We start from the raw sequence: 12,580 nt of genomic DNA, 5'->3' as shown, positions 1-12,580 counted from the left end.
TGATTTTTTTTACTATCAAAATTCTTCCAATTGCAATACTCGTATAGACAGAACCGAAAAAAATGCAAAGAAGAGGCATCTTTTACCCGGTAACGTAGGGTTTGAACCAAGATTTCTAGATGGATGGGGTAAGGTATTAGTACATCTAATACATAATTAAAATGTGAGAGTTTGTCTTCTAAAAAGGGAAATATTGAATGAAGTGATTGTAAATTGTAAGATTTTTTTACATTTTTTCCTTCGATAGAGGATCCCAACCTTAGGGAAAATGGAATTTCTACAATCACTGCAAATAAAACAGATATCATTTGATAATAGAAATTATTGGTATGCCCCAGATTTTTGTTCAAGTCCTTAGTGGGAATAATCAAACGATTCTGTTCGTACATTCGCAAAATTAAGCGTTTCACAATTAGTGAACTATATTTTTTGTCATAATCCGCATTTTCCAAGAAAATAGGGCGGTTTCTATTTAATCTATTTAAACCGTGATCATAAGCAAGTACATAAATATAGTCCCGAAAAAAAAGTGGATATAGAAAACTCTGTTGACGAGCCCCATCGAACTCTAAATATCCTTGAAATTTCTCCATTTGGATTAAAATTCGATTTGAACTAAAAGTAAAGTCTTTATTTTCTTGAGTTCTGAAATGACACATAGTGCGATACAGTCAAAATAAGGTATTAGATTACGAAAGCACTAAATACCTCATAAACAGGTAGACTGCTAACTGGATTCTCTATCTTTAATAGGTTTCTGTTCGTTATATTATAAAATAACAAAACAAGATGATTAGAAATCCTTTATTTTTTTAACCTAATCGCTCTTTTGATTTTGGAAATATATATATATATTTTTTTTTATCAATATACTGCTTCTTTTACACATCCATCTACAACCTAACCCAAACGGACTAGGGAAAAAATAATTAGGACTCACGAAAAAATTGATAATAACACGCAAGAAAAAAATTCCTTCCCATACCCGTATTAGGTACTAATCTATTTTTAACATTTAATTAGATCGGGTAATTTTTCAAATTACGAATGGAAGCTCGTTTCTTTTTGAGCAACCAAGCCACTCGATCGGTCACTACGTATCGAGCGACCTAGCCACTCGGTCGGTCGCTACGTAGTAACCAACCTGCGAACGAGTCGATCGCTATTATTTTTTCGGAAAAACTTTCGTAAAACTAGAATAAGCAACATTTGACAACCTTCAAAATTCTAACAACAATCGTAGAAAAAGAATCTCTGATAAGGGAAGCGATGGAGCAAAATCCGAGAATCAGAATTCGCCCATCCGCCTCTCTCCACGATCTCCCAATCCTTCCTCTCACAACTCGATTTTTTCGACGATATGCTCATTCATTTTCGTAAATCCAATGATATTAAGATCGAAACATGGATCACGAAAATCGAGAAAATTGGTAGCTGCCTAAACGCGGCCAGGAAAGCATAGATATCTAGGAAGATTCAATATTCTTGCTATTCGAAATGAGCAGACAGACACGAAAAGAGTAAGGGCAAATGAGCAAGCAAAACAGAGAGGAGGCTAACCCAGATCTACGAGAGAACTAAGGTATTCCCGACTTGAAATCAGGCTTGGAATTTCGTAGAAAATTACTAAGAAATAGAAACGCCTAAGAGACTGCCGTAGAACTTTAGGGAACTTAAAACCTAGGTGGATAGTCTAGCGAAATAAGTCTTAGGCGATTTTTCCTGTCTCGGTATATTGTTCCATAATTGTTCATCCAGATCTTGCAAACCGATCTAAACTCTCCGAAAGTCGAGAAACGATCGCCACGCATATCATGCTCGCTTCCTAAAGAGAGAAAACGTTAGAGACATGAACGTCGTCTTAAAACCGATTCGTTTCTGGCAATTTTCTCGGAACCGACATATCCCAAGTCGTCAACGTGGAAACAACCAAATCACAGTCCAAGCGTCGTCTATAAATTGCCCCGAATTATCGATCATTCCAAACATCAGAAGAGGAAACGTACACAACCCTTCAAAGTATCGGTTCAACCGTTTTCTTTCGTAAAAAAAAAAAGGGGGAGTAGGTATGTATACTATACTCGTATACTCCCAAACTTCAAAAAACTTCTGCAAATCGTCAAGAATAGGCAAACGACAATCTTAATATTCGTCTAAACGCTAGCAACATATCCATACGATCATGAACATAATCTCAAAAACTGTACATCATTTCTTGTCGCAATCATGCGTACAGAAAATTTGTACCAATATCAAACTGAAACTCGACGATTAGCCAAAGTATTGAAACCTTTTCCGGCTTCAGAAAGCTAGTTTCGTTTTAAAAATTTCTACGAGAAATCTTCAATCATCAAAGCATTTCTTTCAGTTTCCGTTGTACCAAGTAAGCCACGGAAAAGCATCGAAAACATTTGCGACAAAGAAAACTCGAGAATATATGTAGCATCGTGCACGTTAAAAGGATCACTTTCTTCTCGATGGTTAGCTAGAACCACTTCTGGTTGACCAATTTGTTCAAGAAACGAATGTGTCATGAGAATCCTCGCGAAAAACCTATGAAAAGCGTTCCGCGACTAGATCGTATTGAAATAAACTTCGGTAATACTCCATGGGTAACTCCAAGCAACTTTCATCTAATATCAAAATCACAGCGGGAACGTTTCTCGTAGAACCCGCAGAAACAATGCTACTTTGACATATGTTTACATATCACTGATTTACAACCTTCGTAAAATCGGTTATATGATATGATAAATTATCGTGTAGCCCACAGTCGGAAATCATATGATAAATTCTTCGTAACGAAACTAAGTCCTAACAACCAAACGGTTAACGGAAAATCTAAACTTTTCGAAAATTGACCAAGTTCAATACGCTCCACAATTCACTTCTAGAGCTATACGAAACATCCTAAAAAATGCACGAAATACATCTCGGAAGGCCAACTCTTCACAAAGAACCATGAAGGAAAACGCTTGTTCCCATGGACAAATTTACACGACACCTCAGTCATAATTCCTCGATCGCAAATAAAGCTATTAGCATCCGAGCAGGAACAACAATTTTTGGCTGCGAACATTCATAGTCAAACCAGAACGTTTCTCAAACACAGGGCTAATACTAAACCCTCGCAACATCGCGAAATATCTTCAAAGCCCGCGAACATTTCAAGCACGTAACGTGGCATACGAAAGAATAACAAATCTTCAGCATCGCGAGACGTCGCGGACGCCTGAAGATTAGTTCTTCGACGAAATTTCCTTCCTCGATAAAAACACCTTCATGGAAGACCAGACAGTCATACGCACTAACATCTTCTCAAAACATATTCTTCGCGAAGACTCAAAATAGTAATTTTTACCATTAAGTTTGTTGCTGATCACAACAAACTCTTAAACGTCCTAAACAGACTTAGCCATCTCGTAGAAGATGACTCTCTTACATCCGACACAAGGTTAATAGCGCTATAAAAGAAATCCGAAATTTTGGTCTAGCACTTCCGGTTTCCGGAGAGATGCTCGATTCGTATCAAACAAGTCGTATAAGCCGAGAACCTATCGCGGACTTTAAATCGATACGAATCAGGAAGAAATCGCAACAGGAAAAACGATAGCCGGCCAGTCACCGCACAATCCTTAAACCGAAAGTAAACCTAGGTCTTGCCTTAAACCCAGCGCACTGGTCTCTAACATCTCTAGGCATAGTATCAAACACCCTGATACGAGATCCCAAAATTTGTCTCTTTGCCAATATTCGAACGTCTTCAGAAAAATCCCGCAAGTTTACACACTGCGGAAAACTCTCGAAACAGATTATGGATATGGCAATACACACAGAGTTAGATTACGAGACGACAACTCGTAGTCTTCCCTCTACACCCATACAAAACGCCATCGGCAGCAACACGCCTTATAACCGCTACATAAAAACTAGACCATAAAGGTCCTACTGGAAAACTAGTCATAAGAACCTTAAAATCCAAGACGAACTACGAAAGGCTTGATCCCTTCAACAAGGGTACGTAGGCAGCCGTTATAAGGCGCAGCCCCAATCTTATCGCGCTTTCTACTTTTAGGAGAGCGAGAAGATCACTTACCACAGACCTTTTCAACCATTAATTCCGCCTAACTCACCTAGCTTGCCAAGCCACTCCCTAGAACCTCACGCTAGAAGCTCATGGTTCTAACGAGCTGGGGGGGCTAACTGTTGGGGTCAAAATCGGTCAAGACGGAATCAATGTCTGAAAGTCCGTAAAAATCAGCATAAACGTTTTTACGAAAAGTAATCTTCGTAAAGATATCTTTACGAAGAGCCTTACAGTAAAATATCGTCCAAATCTCAATCGAACCACTAAATACCGATTGTCCGAAGGCAACGGACATGTATCCAAATCGGCCGCGGACAAACTCGAGTATGGAAATCAGACTGCAGACAAGCCAAGCTCGATCGATACGCGGCGACCAAGCATGCACACGGCTCGGTCGCTACGTAGCGACCGAGCGTCTGTCCCGCTCGGTCGATACGTAGCGACCGAGCCTGAGCCAAACTCTGTCGCTACGTAGCGACCGAGCATCCGTCTCACTCGGTCGCTATGTAGCGACCGAGCCCGAGCCAAGCTCGGTCGCTACGTAGCGACCGAGCGTCCATCTCGCTCGGTCGCTACGTAGCGACCAAGCCTGAGCCATGCTCGGTCGCTACGTAGCGACCGAGCGTCTGTCTCGCTCGGTCGCTACGTAGCGACCGAGCCCGAGCCAAGCTCGGTCGCTACGTAGCGACCGAGCATCCGTCTCGCTCGGTCGCTACGTAGCGACCGAGCCTGGGCCAAGCTCGGTCGCTACGTTGCGAGCGAGCATCCGTCCCGCTCGGTCGCTACGTAGCGAGCGAGCATCCGTCCCGCTCGGGAGCTACGTAGCGACCGAGCTCGAGCCAAAGCTTGGTCGCTACGTAGCGACCGAGCGATCGTCCCGCTCGGTCGCTACGTAGCGACCGAGCATCCGTCTCGCTCGGTCGCTACGTAGCGACCGAGCCCGAGCCAAGCTCGGTCGCTACGTAGCGACCGAGCGTCCATCTCGCTCGGTCGCTACGTAGCGACCAAGCCTGAGCCATGCTTGGTCGCTACGTAGCGACCGAGCCTGGGCCAAGCTCGGTCGCTACGTAGCGACCGAGCATCCGTCCCGCTCGGTCGCTACGTAGCGACCGAGCTCGAGCCAAAGCTTGGTCGCTACGTAGCGACCGAGCGATCGTCCCGCTCGGTCGCTACGTAGCGACCGAGCGATCGTCCCGCTCGGTCGCTACGTAGCGACCGAGCACTCGTCTCACTCGGTCGCTGCGTAGCGACTGGGCTCGAGCCAAAGTTCGGTCGCTGTGTAGCGATTGAACCTTTCCGAACATCGATACGACACCAGTCCTTGCATTCTCGTCAAACCTTCGAATGCTATCTCCCGAAGACCGTAGCAAGCTCAGTCCATGTTTCCCGCTATTCTAATTCATCGATCAAACTTCGCGGATTAGAAACCACGGAAAACTCGTAGTAAACGTGTCGAGTCGGAAGACGGCCCAAAGGGACCTAAAACACGACTCGAGGCCCATCCTACGATTTTTCCTAACCAAAAGCCCGTGAACCACAGCATGGTTCACGCTTGGCCCACGAGGAAGGATAAATGTCAAGTTTCCGCGGATAAATACGGAAGTTTTGAAGATAATTGTGAAGATCGGGAAAAATGGAATATCTCCATTTTTATGCTATGACGGCTTAAGGGCAGAAGAGTAAAAGCGTAAACCGACCTTGGAGCTAGTATATAAGGAGTCCTAGGCGAGGAGCAAGGGGGGGGAGGACTTTTTCATAGCAAACTTAGCACTTAGAGCGATTTAGGCAACTTTCCGTTTTTGTTATTTCGAGCTGCGACTCAATTAGGTTTAGCCGTCTTAGGGTTGCTAGAACTAGGAATCTCGCCGACAGCTCTCGAGCCCAGGCTTATACCTTGTTGTAACGCTCATACGCAGATTCGGAATAAGATCTACTTTGCTCTCTTTTCGATTTCTTATTTTTATCGTTGTTATTCTCGTGTTCTGATTGCTTGACGTGTGGTAATTAACAGATATCCGGGTCCTCTGGGAAACTAGGGTTTTCTTAGTTTCCCATTTTAAACGGAAATCGACAGTGTGAATTTCGGTTCCCACACATATCAGCACGTTGGTCCTTGGACTCAGCACGCTGGCCCTTCCCGTGGACTGCTTGGGTGATTTTGGCCCACGTGGGCTGTCTGTTCAGTACACCCAGGACATCCGTGGGTGTCCGCCAGCACACACAGGACATCCGAGGCTGTCTGTGGCTGTTCGTTAGCACACACAGGATGTCTGTGGCTGTCCGTGTGTGTCTGTGTGTGTCCATCAGCACACACAAGAAGTCTGTGGGTGTCCGTAGCACACATAGGACGTCTGTGGCTGTCCGTGTGTTTTCGTATGTGTCCGTCAGCACACACAGGACGTCTGTGTTTGTCCATCAGTACACATATCAGCACGTTGGTCCTTGGACTCAGCACGCTGACCCTTCCCATGGACTGTGCGGGTGATTTTGGCCCACGTGGGCTGTCTGTTCAGTACACACAGGACGTCTATGGGTGTCCACCAGCACACACAAGACGTTCGTGGCTGTCCGTCAGCACACACAGGACGTCTGTGGTTGTCCATGTATTGTCCGTGTGTGTCCATCAGCACACACATGACGTCTGTGGGTGTCCGTCAGCACACACAGGACGTCCGTGTGTGTCCGTCAGTACACACAGGACGTCCGTGGCTGTCCGTGTGTTTCCGGCAGCACACACATGATGTACGTGGCTCTTCATCCGTACACATATCAGCATGTTGGTCCTTGGACTCAGCACGTTGGCCTTTCTCGTGGACTGTTTGGGTGATTTTGGCCCACGTGGGCTGTCTGTTCAGTACACACAGGACGTCAGTAGGTGTCACGCCCCCAATCCTGGAAAGGATTGTCGGGACGGCCATGGTTCGAGGAAACGTACCAGCCAGTCTTAGGACATCAAGGCAAGCGTTCCATGGTCAAGAAAGAAGGTTAAAGACATAAGGAAACTTAGACTTAACCTTATTAAAGCAAAGAGACGGCTAAGACAAGTAAGACGGTAGCTGGACGAGATAGAGAAGTAGCTCGACCAGCTTAACAAAGCTAGGTTGAGTTCACTCAAGCTCAGCCACTACTAAGTCAGCTCCACTAGCTGGACTACTAGCTCACTCAGCTGAGGCAGCTGGGAGTCAGCTCATCTCAGCTTGACGGACTGTTCGGGTTTTAGGCCGATGGTCCGGGTCCGCGTCGGGCTGTGAGGTCCGGCCATGAGGCCATTGGGCTGTTGGGTCCTTGGACAAGGCCGTGGGCTAAGTCCGGGAGTCTTGGGGCGTGGGTTGGGCTTATGACCTACCCCAAACCCAATCAGAAAGGGCGAAAGGATGCAAGTGGCCGAAAGGGGACAACCCTTGGCCGAAGGTGCCCATTCGCTAGCAAGTCGTGCCTGTTCGTGGGGCAAGACTTACCCCCTCGTTTTCTATAAATATGGGGTCTCTCCTTTTGATTGCATTATCCAATTCCAGAGTAAAATTCTCAGAGAAAAACGTAGAGAGAGAGAGAGAGTCCCGGCCAAGAGATCGGCCGGAAAAGGGCCGGTCGTGGTGGTTTTGTGTCTCCGGCAAGGAGAATGGTTTAGGAGAGAGGAGGCCGTGTGGTTATGAATACCCAAGGTATAGAGAAAGGTCTGGAGAAGGACTCCAAAGCCGTGGTTCAGTTAGATAGGGTCAGTGGGGTAACCACCGACTCATCGGCTAAGACAATCGGACAGTCCGAACCGGTCTAGCCATGGGCGTTTGGATTGTGTCCTATTCTTCTCATTCTTTTCATCCAATTATTCTTCTACTACTTCTGTACATTGGCGTGGCCTTGTTGATGTGTTGGTATTGGTTATAACCGTGGTTCTGGTTGAGTAATGCGGTCGCGGTCCATAACCGACGAGTTAGGCGCGCGCATGGTCTAAACCGGCCTCAGGTGATGTGATTGGATAGGGGCGGTTCTGTTCTGTTCTGAACGGTTGCAACCCTTCCCTGAACAGTCACAATGGTTCATGACTTGTGTAGGTTAAGGCGTGGTCCTTTGGCCATAGGCCGGACACACGTACGGACCAGACAGTCCCTACGGACGGTTAGGTCGAACGGTTGGAGCATTTGAATGGGTGCGAGATACCAAGGGTCATGAGTTGCCAAGAGGCACGAGTGTCCAAAGGGTACTAGTTCCCAAAGGGTGTGAGTTCCAAACGGTGCCATTGGTTCAAGGCTTAGGCCGAACAAAGTGGACAGTCCGCGGCTGCATAGTCGAACGGACGGACGGTTAGTTTAACCGGAGTGTTGTGTCGCAAGGTCTGATCGGTTGCAAGGCAATCCGGTTTGGGCTTGGGCCTTTCTCGGTGGTATAGATCCAGGCTTTGGGTTGGATCAGGTAAGAAGGACCGTGAGCCTTTTGGCCGGACTTATAACTTGCCGATCGCACCTAGATCTTAACCAGACAGTTAGATGGGACAATGGACGATCCGGCTATAGTTGGATGGTTCTAGACGCAAAGGCTTAGTGGGATATCTTACAATCAACTCGGGTTGGTGAGTAGGATAGGTGCCATATGCCTTATGTAGGGGTAGACCCACATGATGGCAATGAAAGGCCAGTTATATCAGTACATGCTAATTGGATGATGGCTTATCAAGTCTAGTGGTCGGATCATGTTTCATGACGATGGTTCGATGGCCAAACACTAGTATGGATAGTCACGATGCTGGAGTAAGAGTATTGATGTGATGCTTCTAGATATCAACCTTGGTGTTGATAGCTTCGAGATTGGCTAAGAGTCATGACGAAGTGTGTGGCTAGTACTATGTGTCGTAGACCATAGATACTGAGCCTAAGTGTAATTGTTCAAGGAAGGCCGTGTAAGATCTGATCATGGTTGAGTATGGACGACCTGACCTCTGAATTATGGTTCAAGGTGTCGGTCCTAACCTGATTACTGAATGCATCGGTTGGTATGAACAAATCATATATGTTGTCTGGGTTAAGTCCCAAGGCCGGTCAGGCCAGATGATGACTCATCAGTTCCAAGTCATGTGAGGATGGTTGGTTGATTGACTTAGGATCTAATGAGCTTTGTCAGTCCAGAAGATGGACTTGGTACTATTGCCTATAAGGCAAAAAGATTTTGGATTGTGCATGAGCCGAGAAAGGCCAGATGCAAACCCTTATCCTTTCAAAGACTTCTCAAAGGTTACTTATGTCTGTGGGGATGGTTGGTTGAATGACTAAGTACCTAGGGGAGCTGTTTGACGCAGGAGTCAAGATAAGGACCATAAGTAAGATCATTGAGTGATCATGGTCCACCTGTTAAGCAAGAGCAATTCGAGTCAATAGAGGACCGATGAGCTAATAAGCTCCATAGAAGTGGCAAAGGTATGATCTAGTATTTACTTATGTAGATCTAGATAGAATGGTTTAAGGGAATGGAACCTCAGAATCGTATGGCTTGGTTTGGGTTTAGGATTGACCTTTAAGCTAATTGGTAGTTGAGTAAACTGACCAAGGCTAAGGTGATTCGACCAGACAAGTGTTAGATTGTTTTTAGACCAATGGTTAACTAGAGAATATTCCGCTGCGTATCTTTTGAAAGGATCTAGGCTATTAATGACTAGGTAAGTCTTTAGCTAAGGTCTAAGTTAGCCCTCGCCTTTAGGCGATATTATAAATAAAGGGCAGAAATGAAGAGGTTCGGCCAGGAAGTGGACCGAGCGACGTGAGGCATCGACCGCGGCCTAGGCGGCCGGGATCGGGTCTTACAATGGGTGTCCGCCAGCACACACAGGACGTCCATGGCTGTTTGTGGCTGTCCGTCAGCACACACAGGACGTCCGTGGCTGTCCATCAGTACACATATCAGCACGCTGGTCCTTGGACTCAGCTTGCTGGCCCTTCCCGTGGACTGTTCGGGTGATTTTGGCCCACGTGGGCTGTCTGTTCAGTACACACAGGGTCTGTGGGTGTCCATCAGCACACACAGGACGTCCGTGTGTGTCCGTCAGCACACAGAGGACGCCCGTGGGTGTCCGTCAGCACACACAGGACGTCCGTGGCTGTCCGTGTGTGTCCGTGTGTGTCCGTCAGCACACACAGGACGTCCGTGGCTGTCCATCAGTACACATATCAGCACGTTGGTCCTTGGACTCAGCACACTGACCCTTCCTGTGGACTGTTCGGGTAATTTTGGCCCACGTGGAAAGGACGTCCGTGGGTGTCTGCCTGCATACACAGGACGTCCGTGTGTGTCCGTCAGCACACACAGGACATCCGTGGCTGTCCGTGTGTGTCCGTGTGTGTCTGTCAGCACACACAGGACGTCTGTGGCTGTCCATCAGTACACATATCAGCACGTTGGTCCTTGGACTCAGCACGCTGGCCCTTCCCATGGACTGTTTGGGTGATTTTGGCCCATGTGGGCTGTCTGTTCAGTACACACAGGACGTCCGTGGGTGTCCACCAGCACACACATGACATATGTGGCTGTCCGTGGCTGTCTGTTAGCACACACACGATGTCCGTGTGTGTCCGTGTGTGTTCGTCAGCACACACAGGACGTCCGTTGGTGTCCGTCAGCACACACAGGACGTTCGTGTGTGTCCGTCAGTACACACAGGACGTCCGTGGCTGTCCGTGTGTGTCCGTCAGTTTCCGTCAGCCCACACAGGACGTTTGTGGCTGTCCATCAGTACACATATCAGCACGTTGGTCCTTGGACTCAGCACGCTGGCCCTTCTCGTGGACTGTTTGGGTGATTTTGGCCCACGTGGGCTGTCTGTTCAGTACACACAGGACGTCCGTGGGTGTCCGCCAGCAGACACAGGACATCCGTGCCTGTCTGTGGCTGTCCGTTAGCACACAGAGGATGTCCATGGCTGTCCGTGTGTGTCTGTCAGCACACACAAGACGTCCGTGGGTGTCCGTCAGCACACACATGACGTACGTGTGTGTCCATCAGCACACACAGGACGTCTGTGGCTGTCCGTGTGTTTCCGTCTGTTTCCGTGTGTTTCCGTGTGTGTTCGTCAGCACACACAGGACGTCCGTGTCTGTCCATCAGTACACTTATCAGCACGCTGGTCCTTGGACTCAGCACGCTGGCCCTTCCCGTGGACTGTTCGGGTGATTTTGGCCCACGTGGGCTGTCTGTTCAGTGCACACAGGACGTCTGTGGGTGTCCATCAGCACACACAGGACGCCCGTGTGTGTCCGTCAGCACACACAGGACGCCCGTGTGTGTCCGTCAGCACACACAGGTGATGAGGCCATCCAAGTAGAGGTTCCCATAGTTAGGCGCGGTCCGACTACCCGGAGTGGAACCAGGGCCTTGCGAGAAGGTTTCACCAAAGCTGTCAAGCATATCCTTGATCAAGATGGACATACTGACCAGGACCAGCTGCTGATTGAGAAGATGGTCCAGTTGAAGATTCAAGATCAAGCCGGCCAAAAGGAGGTTTAGGACGCGGCCGACCCGATCCAGTTCAGACTCAACCAAGCCGGATTTCTCATTTCCACATCCGAGCTTCGTCTAGACTCAGTTTCCATTTCATCCACTCCAACTCTTCCCGGTTCTGAGATCTAGAAAACTACCAAGGGGAGTAGCATGTGTTGTACTCTTTTTCCTCACCAGGTTTTGTCCCATTGGGTTTTCTTGGTAAGGTTTTAATGAGGCAACATGCAAGCATGCTATTAGCCTTGGTCTAGGCCTTTTCAAACCGACAACCAGATGTCTGGTTTATTTTAATTTATTTGGTTAAGACTTTGGGCTAATGTTTCAGCCTCATTTTCGGCCAGCTTGTTTAAGGCCTTTTATCTATGAGTCCCATAAGGGGTAAACCCTATATAACTCCATGAAGTTGGCGGTTTTTGCGTAAGTCTTTTATGAAATAATTTTGCCTTTGCAAACCTAAAACCCTAAGTCTTTTTCTGTGAGAAACAAGAGAGAGCAGCCGAATCTTATCAAGCTTGTGGCGATTCTTCACCTCCATTCCATCCATCGATTTGCCTTGAGAGTGATACACATCCAGCTAGCCAAATCCCATAGCTATCCACCTCCATCCACTGTTCTTGTTGAGAGAGATACACATCCAGCAACAAGGATCCATCCCCCATACTTCTATCCTTCTCTTATTTTGTTTTATCTTGCACCATATAGTTCTAGATTTTTCCATTCATTATAAAAACCCATAAAAAGTCATATTTGCTTCTGTTCTTCATTGATCATATTGTTTTCTTTCTGTTCATTATTTTGATTCATAAAAACTCATAAAAATAACATCCTTTTGTTTCAGGAACCAGATCGGCCATCTCACACTCCATCGCGTCCGCCTAGCCGTCCCATAGCCATCCGTCCGTCCGGTCCAGTCCAAGTTCTCGAACCTCAGACCGTCCGTCCGTGCAGTCTGATTCCCGGCCTGTATCAACAGGACGTCCATGGCTGTCCGTGTGTATCTGTGTGTGTCCG

Source organism: Brassica napus, unplaced genomic scaffold (assembly GCF_020379485.1).
Source record: "Brassica napus cultivar Da-Ae unplaced genomic scaffold, Da-Ae ScsIHWf_1967;HRSCAF=2615, whole genome shotgun sequence".
Classification (NCBI taxonomy): Eukaryota; Viridiplantae; Streptophyta; class Magnoliopsida; order Brassicales; family Brassicaceae; genus Brassica; species Brassica napus.
This window is presented reverse-complemented; position numbering follows the sequence as displayed.